General features: G+C 41.5%; 1 long non-coding RNA gene across 1 annotated transcript; it reads right to left on the bottom strand.

Annotated features, from left to right (window-relative positions):
- Positions 1 to 8436: 8436 nt before the first annotated feature.
- LOC119262930 lies at positions 8437 to 21881 on the bottom strand. The gene is made up of 4 exons (XR_005129990.1): positions 21865 to 21881; positions 19266 to 19354; positions 14299 to 14349; positions 8437 to 8801 (listed from the first exon to the last, which is right to left on the bottom strand). It is a non-coding gene; the product is annotated as an uncharacterized LOC119262930 (long non-coding RNA).
- Between the last annotated feature and the right edge of the window lie 805 nt (positions 21882 to 22686).

Below are 22686 nucleotides of genomic sequence, written 5' to 3'. Positions count from 1 at the left end.
TTTCAGAGCACGCTTGGCTTTCCTCTTACTCATTTTCTTCTCAGACTGCTGTTTCTCGCCTCATATCACATCACATATGTGGCGTGCTCATCATAATACGCAGATCTGATTGGATGAGTAGCATCTCGTGATTTTTATAACACACATGATTGGTGTGTGTTTTCTGGGCCACTAAATTGGTACCACAAATGCTAGAAACGTTATGCCGTGTCAAATAGAAATACACCGTCAACATTAAATCTCAATAATTTATGGGTTATAGGTCTGGATAGGGCAATGTCTGGGTCCAGACCTGGACTGCGGTCTGCCTATTAGTGACATCTGCTTTAGAGAGTCAGGACTTGACTCAGGCTTGCATAAAGAGACCTGTAAACATCTCTGCTGTACAATAACTACGTAAACTGCTTGATTGGCTGTCAGCTCATTATGCCATTGTTAGTTAATTCTGTAATTTGTACCAATTGTAAGACTTTTCATTCTGTCATTATTTATTGTGAGGTTAGAATTTTGCCATATTTCCCACCTTTATGTGTCCCCACAATCTCGGTTTTAAATTCAGTGACAAATCTACAAAAGTACTTTATAGCTGCTAACTGGCTAATTACCCTGTTTAATGAGAGACTCCTTTACCTAGACCTCAGAAACTTTGTTTTTCATCCTCCTGGAATCCATTCTTTCAGCTCCAGTGAAGCCTGCTGACCTTAACATGCCTAATGCAGTATGAAAATGGACTAACAGTTATGAAATAATCATAATAATGGGCTTTCCCCTCATCAGGCCCACATTCCTCAGAAGCTAATATATTCTGCTGAATGACAAGCTGCATTTCTCTCATTTTTCGAGGTGATGAATTCAGAAGGGTACAGAGGTCTCCTTAATGCTAACATCAAGTTTGATATTTGAAGACTTGATTGTACTGGCGCTTAGCTGTAAGATGTCTCTTGCCACATTAGTATGAAGTGTGAACCTACAGGCTTTGTGATTATTTAGTCAAACCAATGTTCTTTTTCCAGTACAGCTGTTTTTTCTGGAAATGGAGGCTATTCACTATAGCATTAACTCTACCCAGCAGCTTAAACAACCTAGACAGATAGAACGATGGGCGACTAGCTAGTTATCCAAACAGATGGATATTTATCTAGCTAGTTAACTAGATAGATAGACAGATAGAAAGATGGTTAACTAGCTAGTTCCTTAGACAGATGGAAAGGTACTTAACTAACGAGTTACCTCGATGGATAGAAAGTTGGATAATTAGCTTGTTACCTAGACAGATAGATATTTATCTAGCTAGTTATCCAGACAGATAGAAAGAGTAATAGTTATAGTATAGAGTGATAGTTAAGTAGTTACTTAGATATCTATCTAGTTACCTAGACAGATAGAAAGATAGTTAACTAGTGAGTTACATAGAGAGATAGATAGTTAACTAGCTTGTTACCTCATACATGCTGTGTGTTGGATGCTGGTATGCTGGTCAACCAGCATGACCATACTGGGTGACAAGCTAACCCAGCACCAGACCAACACTAGACCAGCGTAAACCAGTATAGATCAACTTAGGCCAGCATGAAATTCCAAAGTTCTTTAGCATTAATTACTGTCTAGAACAATATATGGCTAGTTAAACCCTTAAAAACACAGGCATATTACACACTAAGGCTTATTATTCTAGTTATCCTAGTAACCACCAGGACCACAGAGCAAACTGGTTGAGTCATTCTTAGGTTACAGAAGTGTATAATCAAACTTTGGGCCCGTCGGTGGGGACTGGCCATTTAAGGGGTTAATAAGACCGATAGATAGTTTACTGCTATTTATCCAGATTAATGGAAACACAGTTAACAATCTAGCTAGTTAGATAGATTTCACATGGGCATGCATTATTTAAAATATGTGAAATACTTGTCAAATACATAATTTCATTCCAAAATGTATTTCAAAGGTACGTGATGAATATATTTTGCATTATTTTATTATGTTTTTCAGTATGGGACTGATTTACTGTGTTCAAATGTAATTAAATTGAGAATAGCATGTTGGTTGCATGTACCTGTCCAGGGTGTATCCTGCCTTCTGCCTGATGACCGCTGGGATAGGCTCCAGCACCCCCCCGCGACCCTGACAGAGAAGCGGCTTAGAAAATGGATGGATGGATGGAGGTTGGTTGCGTGTAACTGTGTGTGGAAATTGTTGCTGTCAGAACCAAATCTAGCTTTTTCATTTCTTCCTTTTTTCCTTTCATTTAAAAACACTAGCTGCTCTTTATATTGTGTGAAGGTTTCATGATGAATGGAAAAATCAACATGGTCCAAAATGACTTTTATATATCTTGTTGCATTGTTAAGTATGTTTTTTTACTTCTTCTGAAAAGTTACTGTTTTGGAGACACAAGCTTTCAATCTGACTGCAACCCCAAACAACTCATATGTCCATCCATATTAACATCCATCCATCTGTGCTGGCAGCTGCTTCATGCATCTTCACATGAAAAGGTTAGGCTAATTCACCCTGAGCTAATGAAGGACCCTCCACATGCTGAGAAGCTCCACAGCTCTGCAGCCTCCAAGGTGCTTCAGGTGGCCTGTAGATGATGATTAGCATGCTAGCTGAACATCGGCCTCTGGAAGGGGTCACAGGTTGCTCCTCTTCTCTTCTTTTCTCTCCTCTTCTGTGCAACCCAGGACCCCGATGACTGTTTCTTCACCACTCTGGATCAGACAGGTTGGCACCACCCCTCCCTGTAGGTCTAATTACCCTGGGGGGTCGTCTCTCAGTGGCCTGCAGGTCAGGAGCTCCAGCTCAGGCCTGCACGTCAGCAAAACCTTCAATTATCCACTCACCTCCTCACAGATTAGAGACGCGCACTGAATTATTTACAGCCTCATCCATCAGAGAGAGAGAGAGAGAGAGAGGGGGGAGAGAAAAGAGAGAACGAGGGAAAGAGAGAAGCCAGAAACGTAAAGAGAGGAAAAAAGGGAAGAGAGAGGACAGAACAGAGAGTAAGAAATAAAGAGGACAGAAAAAAGGACAAATAAGAGAAAAGGGAAAGAGAAAGGGCAGAAGAGAGAAAGAAGAAGAGAGACAGAGCTATAGAAACAGCAAGAGAAAGAGAGAGGAAAGAAAAGAAAGAATAAAAAATGAAAGGGAGCGAGAAGGAAGAATGAGAAAGAAGAAAAGAAACAGAAAGAGCAGAGAAAAGGAAAGAGAGGAGAAAAGAGGAAGAAGCAAAAGAGAAGTAAGAAGATGGGAAGAGAGAGGGAGAGAAAGAGGGAGGTAGAGAGAGAGTGACAGAAAAAAGAACCGAATAGACTTTGAGAGATTAAGGAAGGGAGAAAAAGAAATGCAAGAGAAATTGAGAGGAAGATAGAGAAAACTGAATAGAGTTTAAGAGAAAGAGACAGAGACAGAGAAAGACAGAGGGAGAGAGAGACGCTTTTCTGCTTAAATTTACTAATAAAATCCCCTCCTTCCCCAAACTGACTGACTCAGAGAAAATGATTTTACTGGGAGAAAAAGTAGAAACAATAAGTTTAGCCAGACAATTGTACTAACTGTACTAATGGTAGTATTTTACTTTATTTTAATTTATTGTATTTTATTTTATTACATTTGGCATGTTCAATCTAAGCGTATATGATTTACCATATTTAAATTTCAGATTTTAAAGCTAATTAATTAATTTTGTTTCCCCTATTCATTTATATTTTATTAATACTTCAATTTAACATGTCTTTATAGCTTAGGTCTTATACCTTGTCATGCCAATATTTGATTTGAGAGTGAGACAGAGAGTGAGAGAGATACAGAGACAGAGAGAGAAACAGAAAGAGAAGATAGGAGATGGAAAGAGAGTAAGAGAAACAGACAGTGAGAGAGATGGACAGAGAGAGCGTGAGGGAGACAGACAGAGAGAGAGAACGACAGACGGAGTGAGAGAAACAGAGAGATAGAGAAGCAGAGAGAGAGATAGAGAGTGAGACAGACAGAGAGAAAGACAGACGGAGAGAGAGAGAGCCAGAAAGAGAGTAAGAGAGACAAACAGACAGTAAGAGAGACAGACAGAGAGAAAGCGACAGAGACAAAGAGTGAGAGAGACAGACAGAGACAGAGAGAGAGATGTTCCTGACATGTTGCAGATGCAGAGCAGGTTTCTGAAGCTCTCTCTGCTCAGCCTCTCTGAGTTGCTCTTGTGGAGGGGAAACTTCAGTCTCAGACCAAAAATGGTGAGCGTTTTGCGCTGTGAGGTCTGAATCTATCGGAGGCTATCACTGTGACACAGGTATGAGCACCACGCTGTGATGCTGGAGCCAACTTCACTGAACAGACCATTTAGCAGAACCACTGTGTTTACAACACTGTGTTCAGGCCACTTTCCACTCATTTTCCCACCGTCTTCACCGCATCCATCTGCATCTGCCAGCAGCTCACTATACTGCCCGTCAAAGGTTTGGAGACACTGCCTTCTTTAGAAATTTGACTTGCTAGTTTTCAATCCAGAAGGAAAACATATCTGCAACAAGCTTCAGATGTACAGCTGTGTGGAAAATATTGGGCGCCTCTGATCAAATTACATGTGTTGTTGATTTTTTAAGCGAAAATAAGATAATACAGCGGTTTTCATCAACGTTAACACACAGAGGTCGGTGGAAATCCAGTCCGTAGTGTCTGGGTTTTTAAAAATGCGGTTTGGAGAAAAAGCTCATTTGTCAAAGCACCGTTTTCAGTATAGATAAATGTGGTGTCACTATGCTAGCCGTAGTGAAATTTGCTGCCTGTCAGCACAAAACAATAGAAACAGATGGTTAAAACAGAACCTAAGACTTTTCTAGGGTTTATCTTAAAGTTAGGACAGTATTTAGGAGATTTAGTCTAGTAAGGATGTTTGTGTAATACTGTTTTCTTATCTAGAGTTAATGGATAATATTTAAGAACTGTTGTTCTCTCTCTGTTCCTCTCTCTCTCTCTCAATCTCTCTCTCTCTCAGTGCCATTAGCACACAGCTTTTTCTCTGTCATTAAATTAGCAGAGCACTCTGCAGGTCTGCAGGCCTGATGAGGAAGGCAGCGCCGCTAATGACCGTCCTTCCTCTTTTCCACTAAAACAAGCTTTCATCCCTCCATCTGAGGGCTATCTCCACCTTTCCGGACATCTGAACGCTTTATCAGCCTGATTGCTGAAGCGAGCGGGCTGCCTCCCAGTCCACCACAGCAATCAGGTGAACTGAGCATTAGCTGCATTACCTCTAACAGCATCTAACTGCACTATCGGAGGACATTGTGCGCTCAGGAGCGACTGCAAGACCAAAGCGTCCCTTTAAAGTGAAGGTATGTTATGCAGTTTTAAAAAACAGAGTAGCAAGTCTTTCTGAGATGACTCCTTGGCATGCAGTTTGCTTGATTCTGAATGGTGAGGTGCTAAAAGTGTACGTTATTTCAACATAAATAAAATGCAATGTGCTTAAATGCTCAGCACTATGGGTCTGAAAGGATGTGTAGCTTGTCAAAAAGCCTCACTGGCTTTTTTCAGAAAGACACATTAAACAAAGAAGATGAACAATGGACTGACCACCCCAGAGTCCTGACCTCAACATCACTGAATGTGTTTGATTACTTTAGAAAATGATCAATCAACTTCTAAGACTGAAGTTATGAAATTTAGAGGTGTGGAAAAATATTCCTGCATATTTCTTTGAAGACCTAAAGGGGATCTAATGAAAAGAATGGGAGCTATAATAGAGACAAAGAGTGTACACGATAAACGCTGAAAAAATATATGTAATGTTCCATTAAGTATATGTTTTCTGCTTTTTCCCGACACTGAAAAATGAATAACTTTTACTAAATGACTAAAATGTTCTGAGTGGAAATTAAATAAATGAAAAGGTGCACAGTTTTTGCACAGTACTGTACATTACAACAACACAACTGTCCTAAGTAAGTAAAATAAAAGACAAATCGTGTCCCAGCAGGACAGGTAATTTTAGGCCAGGTCAGGGCAGTTTTGTTACGTACAACATTGGACTAGATTCGTTCTCTAATTTGATTTTTATGCAGTAAATTAGTTTTTATTCAAAGAAACATGCCTACATTAATTTGATTTGATATTTATAGAGATACTCAGACTGCGATTAATCCAGGATTAGACACCCAGACTGTGATTAATCCATGTTTAGATACTCAAGATGTGAGTAATCCAAGTTTAGATACTCAGACTGTGATTAATCCAGGTTTTATTACTCAGGCTGTGATTAATCCAGGTTTTATTACTCAGGTTGGGATTAATCCAGGTTTTATTACTCAGGTTGGGATTAATCCAGTCTTAGAAACTCAGGCTGAGATTTATCCTGGTTTATATAGCAGGCTGAAATTAATTCTGGTTTAGATAGTCAGGCTGGGATTAAGCCATGTGTACATACACATGAAAGTGTAAAGTTTATGATGAACAGCCAATCATGTCATTTTAGGGCCCACAAAACACCAAAGCAGCTAAATGCAGTTGTTTCACAACAGTTTCAGAAGGTCTGCGTTTCAAATTTAGTAGTACCAACTGGGCCTGGTTGATGCTTCCATGCAGTTCTTGCATATTTCCACTCATACTTCCATTTAGTGTGAATGATGCTAACTGGTGGCATATACATGCATGTATATGTCTTGGCTGATTGGCTTTATTTAAGTAAAACGTGTAACTATTATTGTCTGCTGAACTATTGCTTTAACAGTCCTCTTTCCCATTCCCGCATTCACCATCCCTGGTGTCACTAGTCTACCTTTCTTAGTCATTACAGTCACAAACACATACAAACAAACCAATGGAATCAATTGCCATGACAATATGGTATAAACAACAACAGCAACAAATAGGGACAGCAGAGATTGGATGGTTTATTGATTGAATCAGGCATCAGCTCATCCGCAGCACAGTGAGATGCTCCAGAACAACTGGTGATGAAGTCCAGAAAGCACGGCTGAACTCAAAGGCACCAGTTGTTTGCTTACATTGGGCTGCATTTGTGGGTTGTTTTTTTTCCAAAGCTCTTTTTAATCTTTTAAATGACAGGCTTATTATTTTGTTATTAAATTTGAGACTTATAATGCAGTGATTGTAATATGCTACAATAGAAATGATAAATTACTAAAATTATTTTTGTTAGTAGAGTGAGGAAATGAAGTCTAGACTCTTGTAGCAGTCCCTTAAACGGGATTAACTACATTTTTCAAGAGACTATTTAACCAATAAGTCTCAGGTATCAGCAAAATTAAGTGTCCCCAAATAAGATGTTATTTCAAATATTCCTGATATTTGCTGAAGTTAAATGACTGATATGTAAACAAAGTCATTCAGAGTGATTTAATGTGAAATGCTATGTTCTAGACACACTTGAGTAAGACTGAGTCAGAATTGTTAACAGTGTTGGTGATAGGAACCAGATATCTAAAGAGTATAATGCCTCACACAGAATTATTGCCTGAAATGGTTATGAATACGCCATCTGATGAATGAGATTTTGATTGAAGATAGTTTTGAGAAAGTTTAACCCTAAACTTTATGCTTTTTTTAACATAAGCAAAAGATGGACAGGTGTTATAAGGCAAAGAAGTTTTCCAAACATTTTTTACCATCAACATTACATATAAAACTCATAAGATGCTTAAATATATGGTTATGGTTTTGTATAGTAAATAAAATGCTTATATAAAACTCTTAAGCATCATCACCGTCCAAAGAAAAACAAGTATCTCCAAAATAATAACTTTACAGGGCAAAAACTCAATGTGAAGGACAGCTTTTGGGGTTGAAATGATATAGAAATGTAAAAATCAACAAAAATGGTGATACATGGTTTTCTTTGGACAGCAGCGATATGCGTTATAGACATAACAACTCCTGGTTCCTATCAACATCCTTTACATGCATTTAGCTGATACTCTTATACAGTGGTTTGGTGAAATCATGTTACAGATGTAGGCGAATGTAGCATTAGGAATCTTGCCCAAGGACTCCTATTGGTGTCATAGCAGGGTGTCAGGCAGTGATTCAAACTCCAGTCTAAAACTTGGATGGCAGCTGAATTACCCACTTGATTCGATTGCAATTTACAGAAATTTATAAAAATCACAAAAAGGTCAAGATTTAAAGGCTACTAGGCTACAAACAACAGATCATTTCCTACAGTAGTGGCCACCAACCCTGCTTATGGAGGTCTAACTACCTGCAGAAGATCTTTAGCTGAAGTGTTTAGGTTCGAGGTCAAACCTACAGGAAGGTAGATCTCCAGGAGCAGGGTTGATGGCCACTGTTCTACAGTGTATTTCTTAGATGTTAGACATAAGCAGTTGTAGTAATCATCTCTGACCTCAGACAAACCTTCACAATATTGTGAACTCTTGCTAAGGTAACCACACATAACCCAACTGACCTGACTGACACCATGAGATCAGACAAAACAGTCTTTATTTTCAGCAGTTAGAGTGAAAAGCAGACACAACAACATGCCTCAGTAATGTGCTTAGTGACAAAGCCATGACTCTGCACTGTGGACAATTCTACACCATTAACAAGCCAAACAGCTCTGACAAATACTCTTCTAAATCTTCTGATGTAGATCAATGCACGGTTGGTTTTGTGATGTATCAGCCAGATCCGAGTGGGACTGGGTGACCTATTGACCTGTGGTGTGAGATTTTGGCAGATCACATTAATGTCAAAGCTAAATGATGAGAAGGCAGCTTCCGTCTGGTTGGGGAGGATGAAAGACCACCATCATGCTCCTGTCTTGGATATTTCTCCAGGGAAACACGCTGTGGAGCAATATGGAGAACAGTTTAGTAAACCAACAATGGAGTCACACCGTACAGGGCTTTAAACCCCCTGTCTAATGTTGGAGACCCTTGTATTTTGTGACAGTGATAGAGTGCTATCTCAAGAAAATCTAATCCATTTTTACGTCAGCACTTGCCAGCACTGCGAGCTTTTAGGGGTTTAAATCACATTTGGGCCAAAAGAGTTTTAATATGTGCTTTTGGAAAAGAAAACTGTCAAATCATGGTAACGCCTCCTATTATGCAAAAACTAAAAAAAGACAAAAATCAAGATATGAGGTTTTGTTCTGACATCAGCGATATGCATAACACCTTATAATACATGGCATAAGCTTGTATAATGTCTCTCAAGTAGTTATAATTGCATGCATAACACTTTATAAAGCAAGAGTATGTGACTTCCTAAAGGTTTCATTGCATATTGTAATGTCTGCTCATAACAACCACAGGCACTAATAATGCACTATAACATTTAATAGAGCTTTATACCATATTTGTACAGGCTTTAAGTGAACTTTTATATGTCATTTAAATGTTCAGGACATTTCATTTCAGTATATTATACCTAAAAAGCGCTCTTTACAGGCCTTAAGAGAAATGAGATAATCACATATTTTAAAGCCATAGCTGATATTAGCTATATGCTTAAACAAGGCAGCTGTGTGTACTGGCTAACATTGAGCAGCTTTCTGTGCTAACAGTTTACTTAACTGCTACCATCTAGCACTTGTAGCACACAGCTAGCCTATAACAGTTTCCAGTTAAAAATAAACAAACTGTCACGACTGGCCCCTCCCAGTCCTGTCCATGTGCATTTTGTTTTGTTTTTCTAGTCCTGCCCCCTCATTTCATGACTCCACCCCCGATTGTCTCCACCTGTGTTTGCACCTGTCCCTTGTTACCCTTATCTATTTAAGCCCGGTCTGGTTACTGGTCTTTGTTTGAATCTCTGTCTGTGTTGTTGGTGCTATCTGGTGTGGTGTTTGTACTGTTTGTATGTTGGATTCTGGTTCCTCGATCAATCCGTCTTGGCTCTATGACCCTGGACCGTCTTGACTATGACCCTGTCGTAGATGCACGTGCATCTGCCTCCTCGCTCCCTATCACACAAACTCTATCAAATTTACTCTCGATTATTCCACACATTATCTTTTACACATTACCTTCCTCTATGTCTCCCATAAATGCCGAAGGCAGAATTGATTACAACCAGCAAACATTTTCCTGGATGTTCGCCTGGTAATACGCGAAAACCTTGTAAAAGTGTCTTATAGTGCATTACAACATTCATGCTTACGATGTTCTTATGAACACACATTATACTGCACTGTGAAACCTGACATTATTGAGTTATACATACTTTATCCATCCATCCATCCATCATCTTCCGCTTCTCCGGGGTTCGGGTCGCGGGGGCAGCATCCTGAGCAATGAAGCCCAGACCTCCCTTTCCCCAGCCACTTCCACTAGCTCCCTGGGAGGGATTCCGAGGCGCTCCCAGGCCAGCTGGGCGATATAGTCACGCCAGCGTGTCCTGGGTCTTCCCCGGGGTCTCCTCCCCGGTGGACTTGCCTGTGACACCTCCCAAGGGAGGCGTCCAGGAGGCATCCTAACAAGATGCCCGAACCACCTCAACTGGCTCCTCTCGACGTGAAGAAGCAGCGGCTCTACTCCGAGTCCCTCTCGGATGACCGAACTTCTCACCCTATCTCTAAGGGAGAGTCCAGCCACCCTGCGGAGGAAACTCATTTCAGCCGCTTGTATTCGCGATCTCGTTCTTTCGGTCATTACCCAAAGCTCATGACCATAGGTGAGGGTGGGAACATAGATCGACCAGTAAATCGAGAGCCTTGCCTTATGGCTCAGCTCTTTCTTTACCACAACAGACCGGTAAAGAGCCCGCATCACTGCTGACCCAGCACCAATCCGCCTGTCAATCTCCCGCTCCCTTGTACCATCACTCGTGAACAAGACCCCGAGATACTTAAACTCCTCCACTTGAGGCAAGAGCTCATCCCCGACCCAGAGAGGGCTCTCCACCCTTTCCCGCGTGAGAACCATGGCCTCGGATTTGGAGGTACTGATCCTCATCCCGGCCGCTTCACACTCGGCTGCAAACCGATCCAGTGAAAGCTGAAGTTCACGGCCTGATGTCCCCAATAGGACCACATCATCTGCGAACAGCAGCGATGTGACCCTGAGGTCACCAAACCGGACACCCTCCATCCCCTGACTGCACCTAGAAATTCTATCCATAAAAATTATGAATAGAATCGGTGACAAAGGGCAGCCCTGACGGAGTCCAACTCTCACTGGGAAAAAGTCTGACTTACTGCCGGCCATGCGAACCAAGCTCCTGCTTTGTTTGTACAGGGCCTGAATGGCTCGTAGCAAAGAGCCATGTACCCCGTACTCCCGAAGCACCTCCCACAGAATACCCCGGGGAACACAGTCGAATGCCTTCTCCAAATCCACAAAGCACATGTGGACTGGTTGGGCAAACTCCCATGAACCCTCGAGAATCCTGGAGAGGGTAAAGAGTTGGTCCAGTGTTCCACGACCAGGGCGGAACCCGCACTGCTCCTCCTGGATCCGAGGTTCGACTATAAGCCGGACTCTCTTCTCCAGTACCCTTGCATAGACCTTACCAGGGAGGCTGAGGAGTGTGATTCCCCTGTAGTTGGAACACACCCTCCGGTCCCCCTTTTTAAAAAGAGGCACCACCACCCCAGTCTGCCAATCAAGTGGCACCACCCCCGATGTCCACGCAATGTTGAAAAGGCGTGTCAGCCAAGACAGCCCCACAACATCCAGAGCCTTGAGGAACTCGGGACGGATCTCATCCACCCCTGCAGCCCTGCCGCCAAGGAGCTTTTTAACTACCTTAGCGACTTCGGCCTCAGTAATGGACAAGCCTATTCCCGTGTCCCCAGACTCTGCCTCCTCACTGGAGAACGTGTCGGTGGGATTGAGAAGGTCCTCAAAGTATTCCTTCCACCGCCCAATGACGTCTTCAGTCGAAGTCAGCAGCACACCATCTCCACTATATACAGTGCTAGTGGCACACTGCTTTCCCCTTCTGAGTCGCCTGACGGTTTGCCAGAATCTTTTCGGAGCCGACTTAAAGTCACTTTCCAAGGCCTCACCGAACTCTTCCCACACCCGGGTTTTTGCCTTGGCAACGACTGAAGCCGCAGATCGCTTGGCCTGTCGATACCTGCCAGCTGCCTCTGGTGTCCTACAGGCCAACCATGTCCGGTAGGATTCCTTCTTCAGCTTGACGGCATCTCTCACCTGGGGTGTCCACCACCGGGTTCGAGGATTACCGCCCCGACAGGCACCAACTACCTTGCGACCACAGCTACAGTCAGCCGCTTCAACAATGGAGGAGCGGAACATGGCCCATTCTGAGTCAATGTCCCCCACCTCCCCCGATATCTGGTCAAAGTTCTGACGGAGGTGTGAGTTGAAGATCAATCTGACAGGTTCTTCTGCCAGACGTTCCCAGCAAACCCTCACTATACGTTTGGGTTTGCCTGGTCTGACTGGCATCTTCCCCCACCACCTGATCCAACTCACCACCAGGTGGTGATCAGTTGACAGCTCAGCTCCTCTCTTTACCCGAGTGTCCAGTACACATGGCCGCAAGTCCGCTGACACGACTACAAAGTCAATCATTGAACTGCGGCCTAGGGTGTCCTGGTGCCATGTGCACTTATGGACATCCTTGTGTTCAAACATGGTGTTCGTTATGGACAAACTGTGGTTTGCACAGAAGTCCAAAAACTGAACACCACTCGGGTTCAGATCAGAGAGGCCATTCCTCCCAATCACACCCCTCCAGGTCTTACTGTCATTGCCCACATGAGCGTTGAAGTCCCCCAGTAGGACAATCGAGTCTCCAGGAGGAGCACTTTCAAGCACCCCTTCCAAGGACTCTATGAAGGCTGGGTATTCTGAACTGCTGTTCGGTGCATAAGCACAGACAACAGTCAGGACCCGTTCCCCAACCCGAAGGCGTAGGGAAGCTACCCTCTCGTCCACCGGGGAAAACCCCAACATACTGGCGCCGAGTCGAGGGGCTATGAGAAAGCCCACACCTGCCCGCCGCCTCTCACCATGGGCAACTCCAGAAAAGAAAAAAGTCCAGCCCCTCTCAAGGAGATTGGACCCAGAGCCCAAGCTGTGTGTTGAGGTGAGCCCGACTATATCTAGTCGGTATCTCTCGACCTCGCGCACCAACTCGGGCTCCTTCCCCGCCAGTGAGGTAACGTTCCAAGTTCCAAAAGCCAGTTTCAGCAACCGAGGATCAGAACGCCAAGGCCCACGCCTTCGGACACTGCCCGATCCACAATGCACCGCACCCCTACTACTGCCCCTCCCATCGGTGGTGGGTCGATGGGAGGGGGGACTCATGTAGCTCCTTCGGGCTGGGCCCGGCCGGGCACCATGAGTGAATGCCCGGCCACCAGACGCTCGCTGGCGAGCCCCTCCCCCAGGCCTGGCTCCAGGGTGGGGCCCCGGTAACCCTGATCCGGGCAGGGTACACGAGTCCTGCTTTGTTGTCCTCATAGGGGTGGTTATGGATCACACTTTGTCTGGCCTGTCACCTAGGACCAGTTTGCCATGGGAGACCCTACCAGGAGCTTTTGCTCCAGACAACATAGCTCCTAGGGTCCTTCAAGCACACAAACCTCTCCACCACGATAAGGTGGTGATCCATGGAGAGGATATACATACTTTATATACCCCATAAAGTGTTTTGCATGTAGCTATAACTACTTATAAGCACTTATACAGGTTTATGCCTTGTGTAATGAGGTTTTATGCACACTCTTAAAAAATATGGTTCTTCAGATGCTCTTTTGTAAAGGCAATTGTTTTATATTGAACTATGAACACTCAAATAACTATTTCCATGGTTACATTGTTCTTTACATGGTAAAATGGTTCTTCAGATTGATTGGGAATGTGTTGTGTATGGTTCTATGTAGAACCTTTTTGAAGTTCTATGCCAAATTATGCCAAAAACAGAATGACAGAAATGGAGATATGAGGTTTCTTTCTGACAGCAATGAAATATATGATATTCAAGATGCTATATGTTATTAACACATAGGTACATTCTGAATTAATTTGCATTTATGTTCTGTATTGACAGGTTTGAGTTTGCACATCTGACATCTCTTTCCATTTGTTTTGATGTCAAAAACATGACAAAAAAATCCACAAAACAAACTGTAGACACAACAATAACTCTGGAGGTTGTTGCACTCTGATGATTTTGGAGTGCACTGTGTGCAGAATGAGCAAATTAAATTGAAAAAAAAAATGCCCTGCTTGTGGTTAGGGTAACAGGATAAAGACGTGATTATCCAATCAGTCCAATGGAGAATAAATGTGATTTGAAACAGACGCATATCTCAGCTCTCACCGGTTGATATTAGTAATAACAATAGCAATTTGATGGACTCACCAGCTGTCTAGCCATCGAGTTAAGGACACTCTCTACATTTAGCACCCACATCTGTGGAAAATGAGAGACAGAGAATGAGAGAAAAGAGATTTGTGAGTGAAACAAGGAAGCAAGAGGAGAGAAAGAGAGAGAGGGAGACAAAGGTAGCTTCAGTAACCGAATCACACACGCGGACACATAAATCATTTAGATGGAAATGGATCCTTGGCCCAGAGGGAGCGATGACACACAACGCTTTCTCCATCCCGAGTGTGCGCGGTCACGTCCCTGCAGCTTCAATTTAGCTCCTCAACTCTGAATCTTCATAACCACTGAAGCAAATAACCACGCTCTGAAAAATAAACCTGCAGTAATGGCAAACCACAGAAATCTTCTGGCTAACCAACAGATACTGCAACAAAAAATTACTTTACGAAGTGTCAGACTGGCTTTACATTGTGAAACTTTCATGCAACTTTGGTTGCTTGAAACCTACATGAAACTAACTGGCACTTGAGTTGCATAAAGTGTCCTGCAACTCACTTGGAACTCAGTAGCATCTGTTAGTTCTCAACTTTGTGAGACAAGTTTCATTAAACAGCCACTCAAAACAGTGACAACTCTTCACGTGAAAACATCAATTGACTTGCAGGCCGAAGCACACATGAAGAGAAATTCCGCACATTAACATTCCACCAACATAATCAACAGTTAGTTTATACAAACAATATAAAATGATAAAACATTTCAAATGAATGAAGTCATTTTAAAGAGTTGCAAAGGAGCCGTACAAATTCTTGTAGCTAGACAGATCCTTCTGAACGACGGCTGCCCAAAAATAACCAATCTGTGGTTTAATTCCTGCTTTGTTTTTACTGGGAATTAATGCTGTTTGATAAGTTACTTCACAGTGAGCATTTTGACCATGACTGCTGTGTTATTACAGCAAAAAATAATGTATTTGTGAATAGACTGTGGCAGATATTAGATGTTTGTCTTGATGGAAATGCGTGGGCTGTAGCAGGCCAGAACTTTTCGGTTGCAGATGGGGTGGGGGGCAAATAATTCCATGTTTCTGGAGGAGTGGGTAGGTGCGAGATTAAATCTTGCAGGAGTGGGACTGAAAAACCAGCCTTGCACAGACCTCTAACACAGAGCTCTGAATCATAATTTAAATTATTACAGAAGAGGAGACGGAGATGCACTCCTCGATGAACTTCATGTGCTTCTAGAACAGAATAAGTGAGGCATAAGCAGGCTATAACTATAAGGGCTTACTTATGACCATGAAGTTTATGCAAATTATGTTGCAGACAACGCACAACCGGTTGCAAGGAACTTTCACTTGTTGTCAGGACAGCTTGAGAGTGTCTCTGTAAAGTTCCGCCTGAATGCTTGAATGTATCATTTTAAATCACCCAAGGAATCAAAAGTAAATACTGTAAATACCTTGTCAGATCAGCTCGTTTGAACTTATCATTTGAAAATGCTTTTAAATGTTTATCAAGTAATTCCTTTTGAAATCGAAAGAAAATTCCACCAATTTTCAACATTTCTGTTGGTGTGAAATACTTCACTGCAACCATACCAAGTTAGAACAGTTCACAGTGGTGGTGATAGGAACTAGACAAACTCTCTCATAGAAAGCTATTACATGAAATGGTCATGAATACACTGCCTGATGCCTGGACATTGTTTTACAATAGTTCTGTGCTAAGATTTTGGTGTATAATGTCCCAAAAATGTCTTTTTTCAGATGTACCACTATTTTACCATCATTAGCATTACATGTGAAAACTCACAAGACACATGTGGGTTCACAAGTGGTTTTGGATAGTAAATAAAATGACTATATTTGTTTGTTAACTTCCTCTCCTAAAGGAAGAAGCGGAAGAGGCCTTCAACAGAACACACACACACACACACACACACATTAACAGAGGAAAAAAATCTCAGCAGTCTGTAAATATAACAGATAAACAGATAAAAAGAGAAAAACATGATTATTACAATATAACAAATGCAAGATGAGTGTTAATACACCTCACTGTCACTACCCCTGTAAAGAAATCTGAAAATCAACTGAATTTCCCTTTAAGGTTTAAACTCCAAACCTGTCTGGCTGCGAACAGACAGTGTGAAGTTCCCACTATCAGGGTCCATTGTTCTTGTACCACAAGGTCAAAACTAATGTCCTCATTTTTGCATTCACTTACATGTACTTATGATAAAGTTAACCCTTCGAGAGTACATCTAGATTTATAACTGCCACTTTGCTATATGTTTGGTATTTGATATACTACATATTTATTTAACTTCATCAGTGTATTACCTACTGAATTACTATAAAAGCCAATACATAATATTCAATAAACAAGTCTGCAATTTTTACCAGGACAAAAAAGAAGGTAAAAATGTAAACTATGTTTTTCTTCTTACAAAACAAGACTGCATACACGCATGTTTTTTCATCAAATTTAAATCATAACAAAATATTCACACCCTTTCTCTGACAATTTAAATGAGCTACAAGTCAGAAGCTCAAACAAAACTCTAACAGGCTTTTGATATCACCAACAGTAAATGTGTCTTGTAAGTGTTAAAACTAGGGCCTGAAGTGAAACACACCAGGCTGGAAATCAGCAGCTGGGCTGAATATGCATAGTAAAAAGATGCATTTCTTACTGCATAGCTCTGTCTTTTCTCCATACTCCACTCTCTCACATCCCTCCAGTGAGTTGGGAGGCCAGCGTTAGCTAGAGCACGAGACTCTCTCAAAGCCATTTTTCTTTAAAAATTCCCCTCTTCCAAGCTTTTCGCAGTCTAAACTCGATGTCTTGCTTGACAGTGGCTAACCTGGGTGATGACTGAGGTCAGAGAGCCTTGTTGCTCAGGTAATGAACATGGTAATTTAATATGGAACATTAACTCAGTCCAAACACTGAGAATGGGGTGAGGTTAGTGGAGCAGATCACCTCCAAAAGATTATAGCATTACATTGTATATATATAAAAATTAAGTTAGGATACCTGATCATCACACCTGTATGATATCACGGATATCAATCCAAAACCACATGCATTAATATTGAGGTGCCCCAATTTGTAGCTATAACAGCCTCCCCTTTTTCCACAAAATTTTAGAGAGCATCTGTGCAATTTGATGCCCATTCAGTCAACAGAGCATTTGTGAGGTCTGGCACTGATGTTGGACGAGAAGGCCTGGCTCACAATCAACCTTCATGTTCCTCCCAAAGGTGTTCAGTGGAGGTAAGGATAAGCGCTCTCTGCTATCCTGTTCTGTGAGTTTGCATTGTCTACCATTTTGTGGCTTCCATTTCACATTAATGGTGCTTGCAGTTGACCGGGGCAGACCTAGCATGGCAGACATTTCATGAACTAACTTGTGGCATCCTATGACAGTGCCACTTTTAAATGAACTGAGTCTATGGGGACTGCATGACTATGTGCTTGACTTTATACATCTGTTAGCAATGAGTGTGGCTGTACCACCTGAATTCAATAATAAAAGGTGTGCCTACTGGCCTACTGTTGACCATCTTTGGCACAGGGCTGAGGTGTTTCAAAAGGGCATTTTATGGGCACCTCTGGAAGAGATTTCAGCATATGAAAATATCTTTATTGTCAGTTACTCTAATTGTTGTATTCTGATTTTAATCATACAAACACAATACATACTGGAGTCAATTTGCAAGAACCAAGCACATGTCCATCTACCCCCGATAAATGTCCTATTAACTGAGTACAATGACAATGTAATATTATTGTAATATTAAACAAGTTATTCAACCATTATTAAACGGTTGCATTCTTTATGTTACTCCAACGGCTAAAGCATGCATAAACACTGTATGATGATTGCAATTAGCAGTTTGCTAGCCAGGAAAGCTTTAACTTACACCACATTAGTTAAACTTAAAATGCCTTAAAGCTTCATCAGGTTTTGATCATCTTAGCCTCTCGAAATGTGTCAGTGATCTTGATGGTAGTATTAAACTACACTGTTTTTATAATGTAGAAGTTTGTTACTATATCCACTTATTGCCATGCATAATAAATAAGAGTGGCATATTTTACAGTTTCGCATGAGCTAGTATTTATAAGCTCCCTGGACAAAAATGAGCCACCTTGTGTGTTTAAGGTGGTAGTAACTTCAGGCTCATGCAGATGGTGTTGCTTGAGGAAGATCAGCTTTAAATACCTATGGGGTGTGTGACAGGATTCATAGACTGAGAAGAGGTGGTACAGTGCAGTGAATGTCTCAAGATTGCATTTTGCCATGTGAAAGGCCACAATGTGAAGGAAGTAGCTGAGTTTGCAGGTGTATCAAAGTGTATGGTCATACAGGTCTCCTAGCAGTGGCAAAAATCCCAGCATACAGGAAATTCTCTTCAGAAATGTGACAATTGTGGGTATGACAATACTGACAGACAGGGATGTTTCATGGGTTGTGAATCAAAATTGCTTCGCTTTCAGGCAAGAATTGCTTCTGGAAGTCAACACAGGTCCTTCACAAACAATTTCTGAAAGAACACCCCAGATTTGAATCATCTTGAAAACATGTGGGACTACCTGGAACAGCAAGTAAGACGCAGAGAAGGCATCCACAAAATCAGGTCAAACTGCGCAATTCTTTCATGCCAGAGTGGCTGAATTTTGATGTCGCCTACATCCACAAACTTGTCCAGTCTAGTCCAGGCAAAAAAATAAATAAATTGAGCACTTCAAACAGCAGCACTGTGCAGTCAGGCTGATGTTTTAAAGCCCTTTAAAAATGTTTTGATTGCAAGTTTTACACAGATTTTGCATTTTGCATATAGAGCTCATCAAAAAGGCAATATTCATTTTGAGACAAAAACATCAGGGACATATGCAAATAACAGCCATGCTACAGACTGCCAGGCTCCATATAAAAGAAGCAAACAATAATGAAGCATTTCTGCTGTAGAGAAAAAACAATGTCATTACACTGCCTTGCCTTGAGCTACTCGTCCATTTCAGCCTCATCATGCTGACCAGTCCATCCCTGTTTGCTGGACTTGCTCTTGACTGTAAACCTGCAAGAGTAAAGTTGCATTACAATACAGTTTAAACAGATCCAGCATGGTTGTATAAATCCTCTGAGATTCTTAATTATTGCAAGTCTTCTTAAATTCGTCTTTAAACGCTCTTGCACATATCATGGTACTCCATAATGTTCCGTTATCTTTGTTGCTACTTTTCAAAAACCATTGCAGCAAGCTGTAAACTCTCTGCATGCTATTTCACATGTTTCTCTTATGTGGACTGAATGAAGAATGAAGCGTTTCCAATCTGATGGGTCAGTCCTTAGTGGTTTCCTGAGTGTCCTTTGGTCTAAATATGCACACAAAATGTAGATATACAGACAAATCCTCCATTTCCACATGTTGAGCGGCACATGACGGGTATCTTAGCCCCTATTCATAGCCTCATAACTCCAGATGTGAGTCACATGTGATCTCATGATAAAATGATATTGAAAGGGCAACTCTACAGATTCAGGAAATCTTTGAAACATAATTCCATGCTATATTGTCATAAAGATAAGAGAAACAGATATAGAAACATTGCATTTTATGCATGGGCAAGTTCGTGGACCCTAATAATCCCCATGGCAAGACTACTATGCTATACATGGCCAGTCAAAGGTTTGCCTTGTTTTTCAATGACCTGCCTCACCTTCAGCATGTTCAACCAGCTCAGCTCAACAGCTGGGTTTTTAGGACAATTTTATCTATGTTAGGTACAATAAATTACCTGGAATTAATGTTGGATTAATGTATGATCACATGTGGAAGTACTGCATTGCTATAAATAAATCAATAAATTAACAAATGTTTTGAAACTGGGAGTAAATTAGTTTTTATCATCACTGGGGGTTGTTACATCAGGAACTGACAGTTTTCTTTTCCAAACTATTGTTAATAGCACTTATTGAAACTCTATTGACCCAAAGGTGGTTTAAACACCTGAAAAGTTTGCAGACTGGCATCACAACAAGGAAATAAAATGCAGTCTTTGTCTCCTCAGAGTAGCACAGTCACTAATACTGTATGTTCAACAATAAAAATGAGCCATCAGTTAATATGATATAGAACAGCATTAGACTAGAAAAGTAGGCTTGTTCAACTTAACAAATGCTGGCCAACGGGAGAGAAATTGCTCTGTGAGAGGTACCATCAAATGTTTCATTTTCATTCTTCTTCTAATTATCCCAGCACCAAAATGCTTGAGATTACAGCAGTCCTGTTTTGAACTTGAGGATAAAGAAATTGTGCCAAAAGATCCATTTCAACAGTTAGTATCATCTTCTGGTCTCCAACAAATGGACATGCTGATGTCTCTTAATAGGATTACATCACATGAATGTGAGGTCAATTCTGATAACCCGTTTTAGTGCATATTTAAGTTATTGCAAACAGCTCTTTTATTTAAAAAATTTTAAAAAGCCAGGTGAGCAAACTTTTGCTAGGTGAGCAGTATAAATCAGCTAGGAGCTGAGCAGGTGCAGTCATGCATTCCTTCTCCTCATGTATGGTTTGAAGGTCTGTCCTGATTCAGTAGCTGGTGCATATTAAGCGATGGAAACTCTGGGTCTTAGCAGCGAGAGGCTACACCTGTCCTCACACACACATTACCGCATTCCTGAGCTCACATATCACCATGGCAACCCAACCAATGAGACAGATCAGCCTGAACCTGTCGCCAGCTCTCCGTCTGTCTGTCTATCTGTCTGTCTGTCTACCTGGGTCCTTTGAATTCTAGTTAGTCATTATACAAGCAAGAAGGCCAATGGCATGTTAGAGGAAAGATGTGGAGAATGGGTGCCTGAGTTAAAGTCATGAGGTTCTTTGGGAAACAAATGCAGTACATATGTCTTCTGTCTTTTTATTAACATTTTAAAAGCCCACATTTCTAAGTTGCAATAGTTTTAGATCAAATAACATAGATATTGGAGGCTGTGGTGGAAACATTGCCATCTCTGATTTCAGAATGATCTTCTTTCATTGTCACTGATTTTCAGGCTTTGGTTTATTTTCATGTCAAATTCATGTTTAAACTGAAAAGCTGAATTTGAGTTTAGTTATTATACAAAATGTGTCCACTTTATTAGAAACTCTAACCTTGAACCTATGCACAGTGGCCACTTCATCAGAAACCCCTACCTAGTACTTCCCCTGACTGGCCATTTTTTTTAGAAACACCTACCTTGTACTTCTCTTGATTGTCCACTTTATTGGAAACCCCTACCTTGTACTTCTACTCACTGGCCACTTAACAAGAAATACCTACCTTGTACTTCCTCTGACTGACCACTTTATTAGAAACACCTGCCTTGTATTTCCCTTACTGGCCACTTTACTTTACTGGACTGGACTTGTACTTCTCCTCACTGAAGAAATAAATCTTAAAGATTAGATCTTAATCTTAATCTTTTAATTTTAATGGAATTGTGTTAACCGTCCCATGTAGTTTATGTAGTTAAGATCTATGTATTATCTCTGAGATGGTCAGTCTTTCAAAGTGCAGCAAGAGGTGAAGAAACCTCTGGAGATGTTGTCCTGCAGCTGGTCACTTGTGTCCAGGTGCAGCCTCAGTCAGCATGTACGCCATCTCCTTCTCGCACAGCTCCTCCTGAAGCCTGGAGCAGGGTAGGGAAGGGAACGAAGTGGAGAGAATGAGGGAAGTCAAGATGGATTAGTGAAAAGAGGGCAGAAATAACCCTGACAGGTCTCTGACTGTTCAACTGAAACTATCATGACTCAGAACTGAGGGGTTCCTACCAGCCTCAGGGATGATGACTCCAGCACAGTTGTGGCCAGCCTTCTCGTTGGGAAAATCTGGTTTATGTAACCCACATACACACATAAGCCAGAAAAATGGGGAAATTCTCATATATTTTCATTTTGATCATCCAAACACCCTGAAGCTACTAGTGCAATGAACTCATTATTGAGCTTCACCCAGGCCCCCTCCACTTCTGCTGCTGGTTCCAGAACGTCAGAGTTTACCCATTTTTCTCCTTTATGGGATTCTCCTCTTACTGGACTTACATAACAGGCACCCATATGCATCCAGTCCAGGCAAAATGGGGCGATTCTCATTTTTCAGTAGCCTCTTTTCAACTTATGTAACATATAACTGTCATCATCAAATGTTTCTACAATGCAAATGAGATCCAATTTGAATTATGATGGCCTACTTTTTCAAAAAGTTCAGGCTTTTGGCCTAGGCATTTCTTTTTCCATAAAGATTAATTAAGTGATAAATATCAAAAGCGAATTAGGGTATTAAATAGAGCATTGAAGCTCAGTAGAAGCTTGCAGTGCAGTCTGAGGAGCTTTAGCTGGCTCGGCACAGGCTGTGG

The sequence above is a fragment of the Pygocentrus nattereri genome, chromosome 30, assembly GCF_015220715.1.
Source record: "Pygocentrus nattereri isolate fPygNat1 chromosome 30, fPygNat1.pri, whole genome shotgun sequence".
NCBI lineage: Eukaryota > Metazoa > Chordata > Actinopteri > Characiformes > Serrasalmidae > Pygocentrus > Pygocentrus nattereri.
The sequence above is the reverse complement of the archived record's forward strand: the minus strand, read 5'-3'. Positions and strand labels throughout refer to the sequence as shown.